The 21,850-nt window shown below is 37.7% G+C and overlaps 1 protein-coding gene across 2 annotated transcripts in view; it reads right to left on the minus strand.

Annotated features, from left to right (window-relative positions):
* Positions 1 to 18,006, minus strand: part of LOC110462797 (delta-like protein D) — a 101,811-nt gene extending 83,805 nt beyond the window's left edge. The window contains exon 1 of one of the 2 annotated variants that reach the window (XM_021516978.1): positions 17,890 to 18,006. The gene's annotated coding sequence lies outside the window, so the exon portion shown is untranslated. Of the gene's footprint in view, positions 1 to 114; positions 332 to 17,889 lie in introns of those variants that run through there. The other variant, XM_021516979.1, reaches the window with a different exon arrangement.
* Between the last annotated feature and the right edge of the window lie 3,844 nt (positions 18,007 to 21,850).

Consider the following 21,850-nt stretch of genomic DNA (forward strand, 5'->3'; position numbering starts at 1 on the left):
CCCCCCCCCCCCCCAATCTACACCCTGCCTACATTACCACCACACCTTGTAGATTCCCCCTCCTTATGCTATGCACACCCCATTTTCACTATGACAACACCTGCGCTGACTTACCTGGGAGCAAACTCGTTAGTGACACTAACAGTGTGAAAGATCCTTCATCGTGAGATAGCAGTATCGTACACAATCCATCATAGTTGTCAATAAGTTCATGTCTTCTTTCAGTTGATGACTTAATAACCAGATAATTCCGTCATGGATCTCCAGTGGTTTGATTGCAGAGAGGCAAGGCCCAACATTACCTGTCCATCCAAGGAGCTGTACGTACCCTCCAAGCTGCAGAGGAACACATGAACTGTGAGGTAGTGAGGGGCTCGGCTGGGTGCCGTATTGTGGATCAATACCTGGTTTTGATGAATTACAATTCTGTTGCAGCAATCAGCTTAACGGCAGTCTCATTGACTTGTTGGATCACAACGCCTGTGACAACCTTGTCGCATTACGCTGAGCTGCAGAATCTCAGAGTAATTCTTTATAATGCCTTAACCTTGTACGTTACTCATTTATTTCCCATCGACTGACAGGTCCTGATCTGATACGGATACACCCAACAGGCTCAATCTAGTACAAAGATGACACCTCTTCTAAAAGACTTAATTTTTTCGATATTTAAATTTTTTATGATCTCAACTCACCTGGCCTTTCCTCGCTGCGACCTTTCCCAACGACCTTTAGCCCAATCCATGCATCAGCCGCCATGCATCTTCCTAGATCTGATTCTTTTAGGATCTCTGATTATATTAAGATTATTAATTTTGTCAAGGTATCTTATGACCACTGTCACCTTTCCATATGCCACTCAGAGTCATAATGCTAATTCATTTATCTTCTTAAGTGGAGCATGATGGCTGCAATTACACTTCAGAACTCCCGGACAATCTAATTAGCATATTCACTGGGCTTTGTTACCTCCATGTCATGTGATCTGATCCGTCTTAAATCAGACTTAGTTATCGACTTCTGCAACATTAGGACAAAGGTGTTGGCGATTTAAATCTCCGACGATCCCCATTAAATTTTCAGCATAGTCCTATTACCAACACTGCCAGTGAATAATTTGTTACTAAATATTGAATTGTTTGTTCTTTTTTAACAAACCGTACACATTTATTGTGTTTAATGCCATTGTGTGATGTTTTTTTAGATGATCTAGTGGCCACTATCAAAACATGTTTACAAATGGTATGTGTAGATTAGCTAAGATATGTCAGATAGCAGGCAACACTGGTCTATTACACCGTCCTCCTCTATCTCCTTCCTCTCTCTTTCTATCCCTCTCTGTCCTCAATTACTTTTTCTCCCTCGTACCTCTCCATGTTCTCCCTACCCCAACTCTGTTTGCTCCCCACCCTCTTACTCTCCTACCTCTCTGTCTTCTCCCCTCTCCAATTGTCCTATCTCCCTACCCTTTCTCTCCCTGTTCCAAGCTCATCTCCCCTACCCCCTCCTCTATGTTCCTTCCCCTCTCCCATCCCCTCATACCCTACTTTCTCATCTCTGTCCTTACCCCATCTCACTCTCCCACTCTTTTTCTACCCCTCTGTCTCCTCTCCGATGCCCTCCTCACTTTATCTCCCTACCCCTTCTCTCTGTCCTTACCCCATCTTCCTGTCCCCATACCCGCTACTTACTCTCCCATCCCTCTATCTCCCTACCTTCTCCTCTCTGTCCTTTCCCCATCTTCCTCTCCTTACCCTCCTCCTCCTTTTTTTTCTACCCCTTCTCTCCCTGTTCCACCCCTCTCCCGCTACCCGCTACTTAGTCTCCCATCTCCCTCTCTCTCTATCCCAACCCACTCTTTCCCTACATCCTTCTCTTCGTCTCTACACCATTCTCTCTATCCCTCCCCCTTTCCTTACCCCCTCCTCCTCTCCCCCACCCCCTCCTCTCTGTCCCTTTCCCCTCTATTCTCTCTACCTCATCTCCTTCTTCCTACCCCATCTCCTTTTCCCTACCCCATCTCCTTCTCCATACAACCTCTACCTCCTCTTCTGCATCCCTGCCCCTTGGTTTCCTCCACTATCTCATCCTCATCTCTCCCTACCTACTCTTTTTCTTCCCCTAACCCCCTCTCCTCTACTACCCATTTCTCCCCTATGCCCCTCTTCCCTTCCCCAATCTCTCCTTATCACATTCCTCTATTCTACCTTCCATCTCATCCTCTTCTCTTCCTACACTCCACCCCAACCTTACCCCCATCTCTCCCCATCCTCTTATCTCTTTGCCTATCCCTCCTTCTCACTCTCCCTACCATCCCCTACCTTCCCCAGGCCCTCTTTTCTCCTTGCTTTACCTTCTCCCTCCTTAAGTACCCGTCCTTTTGTCCCTTCCCTACACCACCCTCGTTACACATTCTCTCTCTCTCTCTCATCCCCCCCGGGGCCCCCCTATTTCCAACTGATACTTCAGCTCTCTATACAATTCACTATAGAACTACTGATGCCTCTTTTCTGCTCTGGTATCATATTATATTAAATCAAAACAGACCCCTATTTCTTTTCTTCATTTCCATATCATAAAAACTCCATACAAATTCTATTTATTAGACAAGGTGACAATTGATTTGAATAACCTCTTTAGTAGAAGTCATCCTTTTGGAACAAACCATTGTGGCTCATTCAATGTGTTTATCTAGAAATGTTTTCGGGGCACCAACGACCTTGACATTACGACATTCTAGACTGTTGTTGATTAAGTTCCCAATTAAACAATTTTCTATCTTTTAATGCTTCTGCAAAAAGTGCAAAAGACACCAGATACTTCTCTGAAACAACACAAATACACTTAGTAACAACTGAAACTATCTCTAATATAGTAAATTTTATTTGGAACGTATTCACCTTTTACCCATTAACTCACTACAATGAAACTGTCGGGATGTATTATTGAAACGTTTACATTGCAAAACATCCTTACCTGTCATTAACAGGTGATGACCCCCCACAGAGGTGTGTGCACCGAGTAAACCCAGGGAGGAAAGATAGGTATGTAATGCAATATTCATTTGATATTGATTGCAAATTGTTTTCGTATTTTTACCAGCGTTAGTGTATGTGGGAATATATGCTAGGCGGACCTCTGGGATAATCTTTATAAAGTCATTATGTGTTTATATGCGTAACTTAAGTACCCCGTAGCAAGTACCTGGGTTTTCCGCTTAAAAACAGCCTCAGACATGTTAAAAACTGCCTCAGACACGCTCTCCTATGATGCGGAATGTGTAATAAACACAATTCAAGCCAAAAGCATTGTACAAGGTTCATAAATATACTATTTTATAGATTAATTAGTTTCGCATCGAAGATACAAAAGATAGAAAGATGGGTTTCATCACAGCATCACTCGAACGTTACCTGAGCTAAGTGGGTAGGTAGATTTATTGGCCTACTTAAATATATGCTAAATATTTCTCACAAAGACAGACGAAAGACAGTACGCTACATTTTAAAAGTTTTAGTATAAGTTTGGTATAACTTACGGTATTGTGATTTATATATTATTGTGATTAGCATATTAAATGGTCCGAAAGACACAATTATAAATGGCTCTGGCAAAAAAGGTCCTTCAATGATCGATAATCGAAATTTGAAAATCTGGGAATTTAATGGAAATTCTTTCATGATTTAAGAGAGCTAGTGTTTCACACTTTTGAATTTTTATTTTTAAGATCAATATATAAAACTGTTACCTGTTTTGGTCAGAATAATTTTGAACTGTACTTAATTTAAAACAAATTCATATATTATGGGATACATATGTTTCTCTATTACAGTCAGAATAAAACGTGATATTACAATGTACACTTGTATGCAGTTTCACCTTTAATCAGTTACTCAGGTGAGTGCCGCAGTGTAGTCTCGGGTGTGGTAGGGGTGGAAAAGTAGCGAAATACAAGTTATGAATGAAAATCGAAATCAATGTAATAATTGTAGGTGTTACACCTGGCCAGCCACAGTGTCGGTTCAGCGGGTAAGGGTTGATTAGGCGTACCTGTACAGGTGACGCTATCGTCCAATCTACACGGGTTTACCTTTCACAAGTCTGGCACTACTCATTAAGATACGTGCCTTATGTAACCAAATACACACCTGTTGTAAGGGGGGATAACTGTATACAATAAAAGTATGGAGGTACCCCACTATTTTACTGATCCAGTCTGTAGTAAGGTAAAGAGCTACGCACAAGTCTACTCCAAACCCTGTACATGTATCTTTAAGTTCATTGACAGGGATATCTACCTGACACTTGTCCAGAATTGTACCACATTCTTCCTTGTATTATGCAGAGCTACCCATTTGTAATTCACCCTAAAGTCCATCCAATTGGATATTTACCCAATACTTGTCCAGAAATGCAGATCAGCAACCAATACAATCGTCCTGATGCATATAATGCTTTTGGATACATAAATTGTGACATCACAACCAAGTAACTTGTTTGAGAGGAGAAATTGATTGAAATGTTGGATTCTTCAGGGAGACATATTTAGACCATGTACACATTCTAGAACATATTGAAAAGTGAATTTACTATAGCTGTTAATTTCTATGGCGTTTGTTTCAGACATATCTGTATCAATATATTTCAGTCTAAATCAGACACATTTTTTGGTAACAAGATGATATTTGAAATAAGTTGAAATCAGTAAGATTATTTTTCATAAATGTCATTTTGACAGTATATGTTGAAATGTTCCAAAAGTTTACAATTGAATTAAAAAAAGAGAGACCTAATTGGACCAGACTAGCATTGATGAATTATTTCTTAAAATAATTATGCTATATATATTTTTAGATACAGCACATAAGTTGAGCGAAAAAATGCTTTTTTGAGGAGATACCTACTCTACATTTGCCTACAAATACTGATGATTACCATAATACTCAAACGGTCAAACCCCTAAAGTCAATGCTTAGCCGAGGAGATACCTACCCTACCTATGTCTATAAGAACAGGACTATACCATTATACTTAAACCCCTAAAGTCAATGCTTAGCCGAGGAGATACCTGCCCTACCTATGTCTACAAGCACAGGACAATACCATTATACTCAAACCACTGATGTAATTTCTTAGCTGAGGAGATACCTGCCCTACCTATGTCTACAAGAACAGGACTATACCCTTATACTCAAACCCCTGAAGTCAATGTTAAGCCGAGGAGATACCTACCCTACCTATGTCTACAAGCACAGGACTATACCATTATACATAAACTCCTAAAGTCAATGTTAAGCTGAGGAGATACCTGCCCTACCTATGTCTATGAAAACAGGACTATACCCTTATACTTGAACCCCTGAAGTAAATTCTTAGCCAAGGAGATACCTGCCCTACCTATGTCTACAAGCACAGGGCTATACCCTTATACATAAACCCCTAAAGTCAATGCTAAGCTGTGGAGATACCTGCCCTACCTATGTCTATAAGAACAGGACTATATACCCTTATACATAAACCCCTAAAGTCAATGTTAAGCTAAGGAGATACCTGCCCTACCTATGTCTATAAGAACAGAACTATACCATTATACATAAACCCCTAAAGTCAATGTTAAGCTGAGGAGATACCTGCCCTACCTATGTCTATAAAAACAGGACTATACCATTATACTTATACCCCTGAAGTCAATGTTAAGCTGAGGAGATACCTGCCCTACCTATGTCTTCAAGCAAAGGACTATACCCTTATACTTAAACCCCTGATGTAAATTCTTAGCCAAGGGGATATCTACCCTAACTATGTCTTGAAGCACAAGACTATACCCATTTAATCAAACCCTTGAATTAAATTCTTAGCCGAGGGGATATCTACCCTATCAAAACACTGTAGGAACTACATCAATACAAAAATGCGTTCCCACCCTTTATAAAAGTGATGACAGTGTTTTGAAAATGTACTTTGAGCTAACTCCCAGGTAAAACTCAGTTAGCAGTCTGACCCGAACGTCTGGCTTTACACCTGTCCCTTACACCTGTTGCCTCCCTCGCCAATCACCCCTGGCAGCATGGAGGAAAGGTCATACGAGGTCACATGTGTATCCCTGCAAACTCACCTGAACTGGGGAGTTTACCTTTGATCTACCTGACGAGATCCGTACAATGATAACATGCACATATTGTAATGAATACCCAGTTATCCAAAACAACTACTGCACACAAACAGAAGGTATGGCCAAGTCGAGTGGAACAATCCGACTCACTCATTTGAATGTTTGAGGTGTCACCTTCGACATCAAAGTATTAGGTTGGGATACCGAGGTACAACAGTTTAATCACACTGTCATCATTCACCGTGAAGAACCCGACTCCACTTTTTTTTACAGTTTGAATTTTTCATGAGTATCTGATCGTTCTTTGTCGGAAACAATAGGTGTTAGTTAAACTTGATCAGCTAAAGAAAATCAAGTTATGTCAGGTACGTTAGATTTCTGTGTATCTGATGGCTCAGTACAAGGGGCTGTAAGAAAACCTGTACACTTTATAGCTGTGAGAAAATCATGTCCTGATATTTTTTTCTTGACAGAAGAGCCTCTAACATACTCTTCACTGTGGGAAGGGGTGGGTGGCTGGAGTTTGTTACCGCTATGTATCACCCTAGTACAGTGATCGTTCCATCGAAGCATGACCTCTATGCTATAAGTCACACATGCAGGGCATCTTCATGCAGTCTATTTGTCCTATAACAGTACTTATAAAAATATCAATCTATTTAAAAAAAAAATGAGCTTGATTGTAGAGGCTGACATATGTGCTGATCTAGAGATGTCTTATTAGAAAGGTTTTGAAAATGCAACAGTTGCATTGGTCTACAGAAGTGTCAAGTTAGGGAGATTTTACAACAGAAGTGGCTATGTTGGTCTACAGAAGTGTCAAACTAGGGAGGTTTAACAACAAAAGTATCTATGTTGGTCTACAGAAGTGTCAGATTCGGGAGATTTTACAACAGAAGTGGCTATGTTGGTCTACAGAAGTGTCAAACTAGGGAGGGTTAACAACAAAAGTATCTATGTTGGTCTACAGAAGTGTCAGATTCGGGAGGTTTTACAACAGAAGTGGCTATGTTGGTCTACAGAAGTGTCAGATTCGGGAGGTTTTACAACAAAAGTAGTTATGTTGGTCTACAGACATGTCAGATTAGGGAGGTTTCACAACAGAAGTGGCTATATTGATATACAGAAGTGTCATATTAGAAAGATTTTACAACAGAAATGGCTATGTTGGTCTACAGAAGTGTCAAATTAGGGAGGTTTTACAACAGAAGTGACTATGTTGGTCTACAGAAGTGTCAGATTCGGGAGGTTTTACAACAGAAGTGGCTATGTTGGTCTACAGAAGTGTCAGATTCGGGAGGTTTTACAACAGAAGTGGCTATGTTGGTCTACAGAAGTGTCAGATTCGGGAGGTTTTACAACAGAAGTGGCTATGTTGGTCTACAGAAGTGTCAGATTCGGGAGGTTTTACAACAGAAGTGGCTATGTTGGTCTACAGAAGTGTCAGATTCGGGAGGTTTTACAACAGAAGTGGCTATGTTGGTCTACAGAAGTGTCAGATTCGGGAGGTTTTACAACAGAAGTGGCTATGTTGGTCTACAGAAGTGTCAGATTCGGGAGGTTTTACAACAGAAGTGGCTATGTTGGTCTACAGAAGTGTCAGATTCGGGAGGTTTTACAACAGAAGTGGCTATGTTGGTCTACAGAAGTGTCAGATTCGGGAGGTTTTACAACAGAAGTGGCTATGTTGGTCTACAGAAGTGTCAGATTCGGGAGGTTTTACAACAGAAGTGGCTATGTTGGTCTACAGAAGTGTCAGATTCGGGAGGTTTTACAACAGAAGTGGCTATGTTGGTCTACAGAAGTGTCAGATTCGGGAGGTTTTACAACAGAAGTGGCTATGTTGGTCTACAGAAGTGTCAGATTCGGGAGGTTTTACAACAGAAGTGGCTATGTTGGTCTACAGAAGTGTCAGATTCGGGAGGTTTTACAACAGTAGTGGCTATGTTGGTCTACAGAAGTGTCAGATTCGGGAGGTTTTACAACAGAAGTGGCTATGTTGGTCTACAGAAGTGTCAGATTCGGGAGGTTTTACAACAGTAGTGGCTATGTTGGTCTACAGAAGTGTCAGATTCGGGAGGTTTTACAACAGAAGTGGCTATGTTGGTCTACAGAAGTGTCAGATTCGGGAGGTTTTACAACAGTAGTGGCTATGTTGGTCTACAGAAGTGTCAGATTCGGGAGGTTTTACAACAGAAGTGGCTATGTTGGTCTACAGAAGTATCAGATTCGGGAGGTTTTACAACAAAAGTAGTTATGTTGGTCTACAGACATGTCAGATTAGGGAGGTTTCACAACAGAAGTGGCTATATTGATATACAGAAGTGTCATATTAGAAAGATTTTACAACAGAAGTGGCTATGTTGATCTACAGAAGTGTCAACTTAGGGAGGTTTTACAACAGAAGTGGCTATGTTGGTCTACAGAAGTATCAGATTCGGGAGGTTTTACAACAAAAGTAGCTATGTGGTCTACAGACATGTCAGATTAGGGAGGTATCATAACAGAAGTGGCTGTATTGAAATACAGAAGTGTCAGATTAGGAAGGTTTTACAACAGAAGTGGCTATGTTGGTCTACAAAAGTTACAAAAGTGTCAGATTAGGGAGGTTTTACAACAGAAGGGGTTATGTTGGTCTACAGTGCTATAGAGGTGGCTGTGTTGGTTTATGGAGGTGTATAATTAAAGAGGTTTTGCTATAGAAGTGTTTGAAATGGTATATAGAGGTGTCTGCTTATGGAGGTTTTACAACAGAAGAGGTAAAATTGGTGTATAGATCGAGGTATCTTATTTTAGAGGAATTACAACAGAATCAGTTACATCGGTATACAGAGGTTTCTGTTTCTGGAGGTTTTATAGCAGCAGTTGAAGACTGCCAGGTTTATCTGGTCTGTGTGACAAATGGTAATTAAAATTATCTAGTCAAGGCGATTCTAGTTCTGTCAGAGTCGTACAGCATCCCACACCTCTCTGGTTAAACCCTGGGAAACCCACGGTAAAATCCCAGATAACTGTTTACTCAAGGCAAAAAGAGAATTTGAGATTGTTTATTGATTTATGAAGGATATAAAAACCTATCCGTATCATATTATCACCATCCCTGCTGATCAATCTGTATTACATATATAAAGAGCAAAACATCTCACCTCCCAGCTGTCTGCACTGACCATCACATGGGGGACCACTTGACCAATCAGAACTGATCAGCCCACAAAACGCATTGTACCAGTGAATAGATATCCCTAAAGATACCCAATACACTGTCACCTGTAGAGTCAGTAACTGACCATCACTGACCATCGCTGACCATTTAGTGGGTGGGTGACAATTTGTGATCGGGGTCAACAGTCAAATAAATCATCAAGGTCTTCAAAGAAATTGGCCAGGTATAATTACTGATGATTGCTCTGTCATATTTCCCACATCAGGTGTCTGTTTGGCACAGTAAAAGATGACCACTTGCACCAGTTGGCCCCTAGGTGTGGCTGGTCAGCAAAAGTTGACCATCCAAATGGCTGATAGCAAATTTGTTTTACTGTCACCTGAGGTGAATGGAGGACAACAATCTCCATGGTTACGCCAATATGGCTGTCTCATTATTTACGGCTTTGAAATCAAAATTACCCAATTAACTGATATCAATACTGTCATGGTTGAATGTTTGATCATAAGAGTTAACAGGTAAAAACCAGGCCTAACCACGCTACCGTCAAACGGGGGAAACCCTCAAACATCCCTTTGAAAGTCGGTTTACTAGATAACAAATTAGTTGATTAATTTGATTTATGTGAAAAATCTGCAGAAAAGTGTTGGTGAATAGAGATCTTCTTCCTGTCAGCAGGACTGATCAAAGTGAGTGGTTTGACATCGGCTTGCCTATGGCAAAACCAAGGTGTATGTTTCTTGTCAAAGAGGTGTTCAACCGGCCGCAATAGGCTGCAGGCTCCTCTTTAAAGACATTTTTCTTTCCCAGTTCTAATAACCTGTGTTATTTATGAATAATGACCAGACCAAGTACTTTTTATATGTAAATGCATATACACATTGTGTTTATACTAACCCATGTATTAAAACGGTGTCTTTGACTTGTGAAATATAGTGACCGTATGTTTTGATTAAATAACTATCAAGTGAAGCGGAACTTAAATGGTCCAGTGATCCTGACATGCTGTTCCGTTAATATCCATCTATAACACCCAGACAATTAGCACACAGCCGTGTCGAAGTGCTCAATATTCTATAACGTTCACACACCTAGCACACCACCCTGTCACATCCCTAATATCCTACAAAACTGACTCATCCAGCACACACTCCTGTCAACAGCCTGTGACTGCAGCAGATGTTTCCAGTGTTCATTCAGAATATCTATACATGGAGTTTCAACATCGTGTGGGGGCCAGAGCAAGTCCGGTGGTCATTTTTATCAGCCGGAGCATGACAGCCGGGTGGTCATTGTGGATTGGACGCATTCTTACTGAATTATTCCCAATTTTCAACTATTTTCTTCAAATTCGCATTTCCACGAAAAGAAGTAATTTCTCATTGGGTGGATGATCTTGAAAACTTACGCATCATGAAATATTTTGATAATGAAAAATAATGGCAATCATATTGGTTTAGATATTCAAGCAATGAAATAAATTCAGCTTTGTGATAAATAAGATTTGTTGTAGAAATAGCTCAAAATATATTACCCAAATATCATATTTGATGTGAAAATCATTTGAAAACCATCAAAATCCTCATGACAAATATCAAACCTTGTTAACATTAGTGATGGTCTAAAGTATTACAAGATGAACTTGTGAATCATAAGACAGCACCAGTTTTTTTAAGACACTTGAGTTTTCAAACTTGTCCATTAGCACTCCAAATCTAAAATACACCATGAATGAATAGTTTATATTCCTTTATTACAACAGTATTCTAACATCTCAGGACTTAAGATGATCTTAAAAGATGAAATGTAATATGAAAAAAATTAATTAAATCTTGGCAAAAACTTCAATTTTGAAATTTGAGTTTTCTTTGAAAGTTTCATTGAAGAGAAATGTTGACAAAATTCAAGGAATCACCTGCAACAGTAAATGTATATAAACAACAACAAATTCTAAGAAAAGTTCATTTGTACGCAGGGTTCAACTTCTTTTGTGAAATTGAGGTTTGACCATTTTTCGAAGGTTTTACTTCGTCCTTCCATCCACTTCAGATTTATGGGGATGTCAGCCCAACACTTACACTCAAAAAGGGCTGTTGTTTGTATGCAAAATATCTGTGTATTTGCTCAAGACAGCTTAAATAAAAGACAAGTGAAAAAAAATTCAGCCCTGATCTGTCAATATGCTCTGTAACTAAACTTTTCGCAATTTATGTCAAAATCTCTGACATCTGATTCTTCCTGCACCCCTTTCGGACCTATCCTGAAGTGTCACAAGTCACTTTCCATACCCATTAGTTTTTGAAAAGGGTATTAACTTTATCTGAAATGAAATCTACCCCTGAGAGACATACCCCTGCCTCCCAATACTTCAAGCACCATACCAATAGCTTCCCACTACCCAGGCAGCTGGCCCCCCATTTCACAAATATTCTTAACTTAAAGAAAATTCCCTGATTTTAAGATTTTCCATAGGAAAGCATTCCTGAAATTAACAAAAATACCATTAAACTATGGTTTTCCATCACACTAATGATGCTTTCCTATAGGAAATCTTCTGTTAGGGAATTTCCCGAAATTGATAAGTGTTTGTGAAACTGGGACCAAAGTGTCAACCCCAGCATCCCTTTTTCTATTGTAAAACGGCCCCAGTGTGACACATTTAGGGGGTTAGATCTGTAGATATCTTCCCAGGGTGAGCTATCTCCTCAGACACGGATGACTGACCCTACCCTGTACAAGCCGCTCTCCCACAATGGCATTATCCACCTTAAACTCCTTCCGCAAGGAGGGTGGTAGATTAATATCAAAAGCAAAAATAGGATTGATAGTCGTGAAATTGAAGGTAATTGAGTGGATATAATGAGACTCCAGAGATTCAAGAAGTGATATTCTTCTTCTGGTTTATTACCTTACTGAATAACAATGCCATGAAAACCGATGTTTTTTCCCATGTAAACCCGATGTTTTTTCTCCTTATTTAGCTTTACAAAGTGTACTTGAAAGGCAATTTTCACACAGCTTAGCGCCAAAGCATTTGTAAGGTTCAATAGAGGTAATGAACTGACACCCAGTCATCCTAAACACCATCAACAACAGCTCTACAGAAGTTAAGGCCAGGATTTAAAATATCTATGCTTCTTATTCAAAATCCTAAGGATGGAGGCGAACACTGTATATTTGTATCCAAAATTAAGTTTTGCAAATTTCAGATATTTTTTTTTTTTTTTTTTTTTTTTTTTCTTTTTTTAAATTTTTTTTTTTTTTTTTTTTTTTTATGCTCTTTTATAATATTTTAACTACCCTTCACATTTTTCAACATCAAAATCAAACCATATTTTAGGATGTACAAAAGCTGCATAAAAATTATTGTATGAAGCAATATTTATTTAAGTAATGTACCATATTTAACCTAAAATGTGCCCTATCCCTTATAAGTACCTATAAGTCCTTTTTCTTGTCTAAGCGTCCCATACCTTCATCACAGATGAAAATTACTGACTTACTTGAAAAAAGTGTTGATTAAAGCTATATATTTTGAAAATTTTGGACAGTCCTGCGATTACTCTTATTTTCCCAAGTTGCTATTTGTTAGCACACTGGGTGTTTATTAATTATGTTTGAGAGTAGCTATTATAATTCTTCCAGTGTAATTTTCTAGATTTCATGAAATTTATATCTTTTTTGTTAATGCTAAAAACAAAATACATTTATACAGACATGCTACTCATTCGATATAGATAGATACAGAATTTCAACTCAGATTGATCCTTGAAGAACAGAGTACAAAAAAGACCACCCTGTCTAAAACCTTTTCTGTTTCTAGAATTTTTCAAGCTTGCATGGCCAAGATCTGCCGATACTTGTAGATTCCAAATAAATATCTTCATGACTTAATTTCCTTTATGGAATGTTTTTTAAATAGCAATTATTTAAACTCCTAGAACAAATATTGTGACAGCTGAACACCCTTATAATACGACTTAATACAACAATTTGTTGTTGTTTGGTATTGACTGTAATCCTCACACCAATGTTAATTATTTATACAACGTTTTGTTACATCTCCTCAGTCAAATTCTTTATCGCATACCGAAAAAAACCACCCACACATTTCAGGAATACCCATTTTCATGCTTATGGTTAAAAACTTCATTAGAAGTATTTAAAAGTATTATCTATAAGTCTGAAATAATGACAACACAGGTATCTGATTATAGAATGTTAAAATGAATTTTCACAAATATTACTGAAATTTCGGATAACACTCTACACAAATTTAAAATCAAACAGGAAGTATATACCTCAAAAAATCTCACAGGCTTAGATCATGAAACACCTTTAGGAATATTCACCAGAACTCATTTGGTTTATTCTGCACCAATAAACCTCAATGAATATCCCAATAATTGTAACGTTACACTTCCAAAAACTCAAAACTAACAGACCAACTTTTTGAAACAAAATAGGAACACTTAAATTATGTTTCAATTCTGTTGATTCACGCTACTAAGAAAAATTAATTCTGGTCATCTTATCCTTTCGACAATTGAAAAGAAAAATTAAATTGATTTTATATAGATTAATTTGATATCAAGCAAGCTGATAGCTTCCAGTTAGATTAAAACAACTGGTACCAAGTCTGATTTTTACGAAGAAGAAAAATAATTGACCGAATTAATTTCCATTAAGACTGTATAAATATATATTACATGATGATCGACCATTAAGACTTTGGTTTCCGTCAAAAGCAGTCATGCGTGTCTCCTTGATGTCTCAATCAAACTGCTTGGGGAAAGTATAATCTCTGCTGATAAAGAGCTATAATCTCATTGACCCAAACCTGCCTGTTAGCCCCTAAGACCTGCAGTGTACACTATCTTTAGGGAATCAATAGGTTATCTGGAATCTTACGATTCTCCTCATGGTCTTATGAGGACATATATCGCCTATGGCAGGAAAGGTTTTGTCTAGTTCAGTGACGCATGACCAAGATCACTGCCATATCACAGGTGTAAAAACACAGGTATTGACAGGTATATTGTGTGATGATGGATGCTAGCTGGCAAACTTTATGTCTTTGTCTAATGACAGTCGTTTTCTGAATAACGGTCGATATCATTACCGTCCATACTAAATGTATTAACGGTCCCCTTAGTATTTGTGCATTCCTATACCACCCATAGAACTGTCCAAATGAACATCGTCTGACATAGCAGACATAGCAAAGAGTCATAACGGTACAAGCAAAACACCAAATATTTCCTGACCACGAAACATGACTATTTTCAATCAGAAACAGCTTACTGCAGACATTGTGTATTTGGTTGTCACTATAAACAGGATGTTCATAGGTCAAATGCCATAGAATGCTTTGCAATACCATATATAGAAAATACGATCTTTGATTAGTAGACGAACACAATAATCGAACAAATACCCGTGTAGGTGCATTGTATATGAACAGAGGCAGGTTTTAATTACGCTTGAAAAGGCCGTGGCATTTGATTGTCATCCTGGTATCACCTGGAAAACTTGACAAGCATGTGATGTAGAAAACCCTTTTGATGACGTCTGAAGCACCGGTGTAATTATCGTCACACAAGCACAATATTGACAAATACTTAAAACGGTACAACAATAAAAGTACCGGCTTCACTCAATATCCGAATCCCTCTCAATCGCCGACTGTCCAAATTCAAAATACCCGACTGTTATAATACAGAAAATTTAAGTCATTTGTCCCTTGGATCTCGGTACAGGCCCATATGGCGAATTATACAGACACAAAGACATTTAAGACCAACCAAACATATTGATCTTTAACATAAATGTTACAAAACAAAATACCATCAATTTGAAGAGGATTAACATTAGTCCTGTTTTCTGCTTGAACGGTTTGTGTGTTACACCTCGTTGACCCCCCAACATACTGTACTAAGTGTATAAACAGACCTGGGTAAGAACCTAGAGTGCAGACAGCATAACACTATACTCTTGTTTTATCCGATCAGCGTTCTATTCATCTGATATAAAAGGTTATGACACATCCGTGCTCATACCATCTGATCCTGTAAATGTTGTACAAATTGTTTACCATCTTAAAATTCCTCTTATTAATCTATGATAATCTGAAATAACAGTCTATGACAAAGGTCTTTATGTTCTGTCAAAAAACGTGTACAAATAGTTTGCCTTCCTGTTATTGTTAGTGATCTATCATGGTTTGAATGACAAATGGCTACAAAGGTTTTGAACATATCTATCTAAAAATAAAGCTTCATTCAAATTTTTTAGCTTCTTAACATTCTTTTAAGTAATCTATAAGCACTAAGTTGACCATTCCTTTTTTCTTAAAATATAAGATGAAAATTAAAATTAAGCAGCAATTATGCTTGTGTTTCAGTAAAATTTTTTAAAAAATACAGTTTCTGTAAAGTAATTTGCTCTTCCCTAGAATTGGTAAACAGGAACTCTTCAGCATACACTGGGAAAACAAAGTCAAGGAAATGCTTACTTGGCAAAATGTATTTCAGACAAATTGACCGTCTGCTTGCTCTAATCTGCTAGCCAAGTAGAACACAGTATAGAAGACAATGACATTATAGCGACAACACATTTCTGAACTATCGTATTATATATACATCCTACATCAGAGTCTCTGGGGGCTTCCGGAAACCAGTTGGCATAGCTCACTCCTGGAAATTACCGCTAAATTGCCACTGAACACCTATTTGTATACCTCTCATTCTCTGAACACGCACCTAACAGAAACCCCCATCCCCTACACATTATTTAGAAACACTCCCTGGATTCTCCAGCCTTATATACCCCAATCCCTTGGATGACTGAACTGACATTAATTTCTTTCGTCTAATCACTGTTACCCAGAAAACTGTATGCCATTAATTCTTGCTTTGCTGATGAATAGTACAAACGCTTTTTTTGTTTTAAATAATTGGAAAGACAAACTCCCCCTATTGAATTCACAACTGAATTGTTTTCTCATTCAATTCATCCCTATGAAGATTGTATTGGAGACTTTATGGGTTTTACGCTAATCAATTTTCATTGACATTCCATGTTATGTGCAACCGAGAGACCTACTTTACCTGAAATTAAATCATAGTAAACACTGTTATTTCAATCTCTCCCATCAATGTAGGCTGTATTTTACACAAACAAATTTGAATTCCCTTGCTTAGCATGAACAAGCCAAGCAGAGATGATGCATTTTTGACATGAAAGTAACAACTATTAAACATGCAGACACAACCAACATCAACAGCTTTTTAATTTCCCCAATATTTTTTAACGCTGATCTGATATCAGAAATAGTCAGGCGATCACAGGCTGACAAGATAAACGTCACAGGAACTATAAGCTGTCATGTGACGATGCAAAGCATTTGATTGGATGATCGACACAGAACATTAGCCCCCCTGGCATGATGAGTAATCTGCTATTTTAAAGATTTTAAAATATTAGCCATATTTTTAAAAAGTTGTCACTCAGTAGAATTACACTGGATGATAATGGTGTAATGATGATGGAACTGAAGCTCTACACAACGGGGAACTTCGCAGAGAAAATCAGAAAGACGAGAGGTCTAAATTTCTTCAGAAAGACAGGGGTTTTAATTTTTTCAACAGGACATCACAAATCCCCAAACTAATTTATTACTTAAAGTTTTTGTCCGAAATCGGGAAGAGAATTTGCAAAAATTCAAATTAGATGGGTTCAATGCGATTGTTGTATATCCGTACAACTGAGCGTCCGACTTAGACATTTTAATACGAAGGGATCTACGCCTATGTGATAATTGGCATCGCATATTACAGTGCATGTATTATAATGACAACAACCTATTAATAGTTGGAAATCAATTTGTAGACGAAGAAATTCTGCTGTACACGGCAAGTCAGCATACCAATCAGAATAATTTTTGTGATTGCTGCTCTGCGATGATTTTTAAACATTGTTGCGAGGAAAATTACCATAGAAATGAGTCGGTCGACTCAAACCAACAATACCTAATCTCCATACTTGTACAAAATTGCTATAGATTTTGTGCACTCAGGTTTTTTTTACTGTTTGTTATAAAAGCGAAATATGATGAAAGCAAATTACTGAAACATTTTTGTTGACAAAAACTTCAACAAAGTAAAAATGTTGTTTGAGCGGTTTACAAGCCCTCTCTGTGTGTTATTGATTCATTACATAGACTTCCTTTGGACGTCAAAGGCAGCTTGCTGTCAATAACACTCAGGCGAAGGATCTAAAACATTTTTTTATGTAAATTGTAAAAGAAATTGCAAGAAAAGCTGATTAACATGAGATAAGACTTACCTTGTGTTGAGCAGGACAAGTAAAAATCACAGACGTTGAGCCGATTCCCTGATCAGCATGCACAAACACATACCAAAAAAGTCACTTATCACTTAATATTACAGTAATCTCCGAGATTTTAACTCCAGGGTGAAAATTGCGGAGATAGAAGAGGTCACTCCGGGCTATCAATGATGGTCACTTCAGATAAGAGTGTAACACTAGAAGTGGACACAGTTTACTGACCAATACATTCTAATACAGGTAATAAAAAAAAACGCCAACCTACCTGACAGAGGAGGCTTGGCCAGTGGTCAGTCATCAATGCAGTGGACAGGTGAGCTAACAGTGGACAGTGTATCAGTTGGGCCACAGATCTACTACCTGGGTGTGACTCACTGTTAGGCAGGGACTGTAGGGCCACAAGACTGCTGCAATTATAAACACATTGTCAATATTGACAGCTATCCAAACAAACTGAAACAACACATTACGGGAACTTCAAACTAATACAGTACACCGTTTAATAGTTCTAATGTGCCTGATTGCAGAAAATTTAACGGACAAGTCTGATGCAGTCACAGTTTATTTGACCAGTCTGCTTGAATCATAAACACAGGATTTATTGGACAAGTCAGCTTAAATCACACAACATATGCTTAAACAATTCATTAAGGTAACTTCAATCTAATAGGGTAAATAGTTAAGGTAAATGGTACTACTGCACAAGTTATTATGGCAAAGAAGAGTTCCACTCCAGCGCTGATCTTGTTTTTAACATTAATTATTCTCCTTTATAGAACACCAAGCAATTTATAGCCATTTTTTCTGACCTAGAGTTACTTCCCTTTGCAAGTGTTCATGTTGCATATTTTCAATTCCTGGATAGCAACATTGGTTAAACGTAGGATCAACAGGGGATGGGATCCAAAGTTTTGACTTAAGGATCCTCGTACCACTGTCAAAAACTGTAACTAAGTGTGGGAAACTGTTTTTCTGGTATGACTATAGCTTTGCTATATCATTTCTGGAAAGAAAACCATACTTTGTGCAAATTTTATGAGAAATGATAAATATGAAAGAAACTAAATATAATCAACAACAGTGTTTTGATCGTAGAAAAATTAGCAGGACAAGATTGGGATTCGAACCCTGGACTTCAGATTGATATACTATCGCTCTCACCAATTGAGCTACCTGGTCAACAGAAGTGTCCTGCCCCAAGTGTGACATAGTTTCATAAAAACGGAAGTTAAGGGGAGGGTACTGTATATTAGGGAAAAAACCACAATGCAGTGTAACAGGATCTTCAAGAAATTCTGTCTCCTTTTTCTGTTGTTGTTTTTGTTTCCAAATACTCTAATTCCAAACAACCTTAATTCTGTTGATTGTGTTGTAACATGTGTTCTATATGGAATAAGACTTTTGGAAAACAGTTTTTGTCATGCTTGTCGTGTCAATGGTAACATTGTTATTTAACTTGACAGTAGTTTTTAACCTTTAAATATCTCTGCTGGTATGTAACTAGCGAGAATTTATTTCACAAGTCTGCCACAATCAAAATTAATTAGACAATTAAGTTTGCTCTAATCTAAAACCTATGATTTATCAGGCACAAAATACATCATCAAATGGCAAGTGTCCACAAATACTAAAACAACAGATTACAGGTACTTCAACAGGTACATAGATTAATAGATACAGAGAACACAACTACAGACGGTTTATTGTAATATGTAGAGGGGACAGGAGCCCGGACTGGGACATCCCTTAGCTTTGTTGCATACATTGGCACAATTATTTTATTCGACTACATACAGTAATGGATCCAGAGTTAAAATGACGGGGTTTCTAACATATGTTACGTGTGTTTCCAGACCAGGAGAAGAAGGCTTTCGGGACTCAACTTTGACAAAAATACCTCGTTTTGAAAGAAAATTTGTGTGGATGGGCGAGTGGGTGGGGGAGGGGGTGATATATGAGTTTCTTAAAGTCTCATAAATTCCTAGATCTGATGCTGAGCAGTATTCATGACAAGAATTATTAGATATCAATGGCTAAAGGATTGTCCACAAGAAATTGTATTATTTACTGCATTCAACGATTCTGTTTACTTTTAAAGCCAAACCTATCAAGAGTGAGTTCTGATATCTACATATACATACACTACATACAAGCCTCATTTAGTATCACTTGCCATCAATACCTAATTAATTGGTGGAATAGTCTTAGTCACTAAACCTTCTGGCTTTCCCTACTGATGACTGAATGAAGTTCAATTTCTTTTCGTGCTAAAGCACAGAATCTTTAAGAAATTTATTTAATGCTCTTCATAGAAGTCATTTTAGTCTGTCCTTTTGTTAGCAATCAAATCATATATCTTGTATCTAAATAATGTAAAACACACCTCAGTAGAGATTTATATTAATCTAAGGTAAGAATTTTTAAGAAATTTACTTCCAGCTCATCATAGAAGTCTTAAATATAGCCTGTCCTTTGATAGGAATCAAATCATATATCCTGTATCTAAATCATGTAAAACACACCTCAGTAGAGATTGAGATAAGGTAAGTCAGGCTACGGATGCTGACAGGTACTTTTAAAGCAACCCCAACAGACTGAACAACAAGATGAAAATTTCCTATCGACACAACAGGAAGCTGGCCAGTTCTGGATGTATATAGGCCTTCAGATCTTAATGTCCGTTTCCTCTGAATTGTCAACATAAAGCACGACGTCTTTAAAACAGATAATTTGTCTGGGTAGGAAGTGTAGATGTTGGTCTGTGCTTCAGTAAATGGCCTGTTTCGTGGACATGTTGTTATTCAATCACAGACATATAAAACTCACAATCATCCCAGTGTTTCATTAGCCCGTTAATGGTATTGATTACGGGAATATTACATAACTTGTTTGACTTCAAAGAGCTGTGGCCATATTATTAAAAAGATTGAACGATAAAACTGATGATGAAAGTACCCACATCTCCCGTGTGAAACATTTATGCTACTTGAAGATAAAAATATATTGAACGTTTAAAATAAAATAAAAAAATCAATGCACTATATTTGATTTTTTGCTGGTTAATTTAAAACTAATATTGATTGGTATGATTTTATGTAACTTTTTTTTTTGTCTAATATAATTGTGTTGTTTTTTGTGAATGAATTCTATTGAAATCAAAATTGGATGGCTTACTTTTATTTTCTGTTTAGAAAACATTTTTTCTAATCTATATATTTCAGATGAACATAAGCCAAAACGCACAAAATAGACCTTACCATTACTAGCTAGATTTCGTGCAGAAAGGACAACAAAGCCTGCTTCTTTCAATTAATCAATGATGTAGTTTATGTATATTTATATATATATAGCAGTCTAAATTAACTGACTAAACATAAATTTCACGGAAGAGGATTTGTCACCTGCTAAGGTAGAATGCTGGCCGATTGCGATTTACCCACGATGAAGAAATAAATGCAATCTATTTGTGTCAGATTGCAGTAGCCTCATTAAGTAGTTCCTTTTTTCAAGCAACAAGTTGACTAAGGAACTTCTGTAGTAAGAATGTACTTTGCAAGTTTCATTGGAATTTGATCACTCTTTCAAAAGATCTCATTCAAGAACCATCAGCCAATCAGATTGCAGTAACCTCTTTAAATATGCATGAATTTCTGCAAGCATTCAACTTCAGCGATGGACTTCTTAAGCATGCAAGGGAAAGTTCATTGACATCCGATAATTGCTAGAGAGAGATGTCTTCCAGAAAAAATCAGCTAATCAGATTGCAGCAATCTCATTAAATATTTGTGAATTTTTGCCCAGCAACAAACTGCAGCCATACAGAGACTGAATTGGCAAGAAAGTATGGCAAGTTTCATTCAAATCTGATGCTTCCTTAAAAAGATATCATTCAGAAACTAGTTAACAGCCATTCAGATCAAAGCAGCCTTTATATATTTAATGACTTTGGCAGAGCGCCATGCAGTGACCTCCGTAAGTATATACTCGGCTAGTTTCATAGGAATTGAATAATTCCTTCAATAGAAATCATAAAGGAACTACCAGTCTGCTATGAACTTGATGCACTTTAGGCCTATAGTCCTTATGAAGTCTTAGTACTCTAGGCCTAACCAAATCATGACAGACCAAAAGCAAACACAAAAAATGTCTGCCTCTTTACAGAGGGGAGCAGTCTATAGATGCTCTGTCAGACTTTGACTTTTGGATGTGCCCCAGTATACAGTAAA

This window comes from Mizuhopecten yessoensis, unplaced genomic scaffold (genome assembly GCF_002113885.1).
Source record: "Mizuhopecten yessoensis strain PY_sf001 unplaced genomic scaffold, ASM211388v2 scaffold10831, whole genome shotgun sequence".
NCBI classification, from domain to species: domain Eukaryota; kingdom Metazoa; phylum Mollusca; class Bivalvia; order Pectinida; family Pectinidae; genus Mizuhopecten; species Mizuhopecten yessoensis.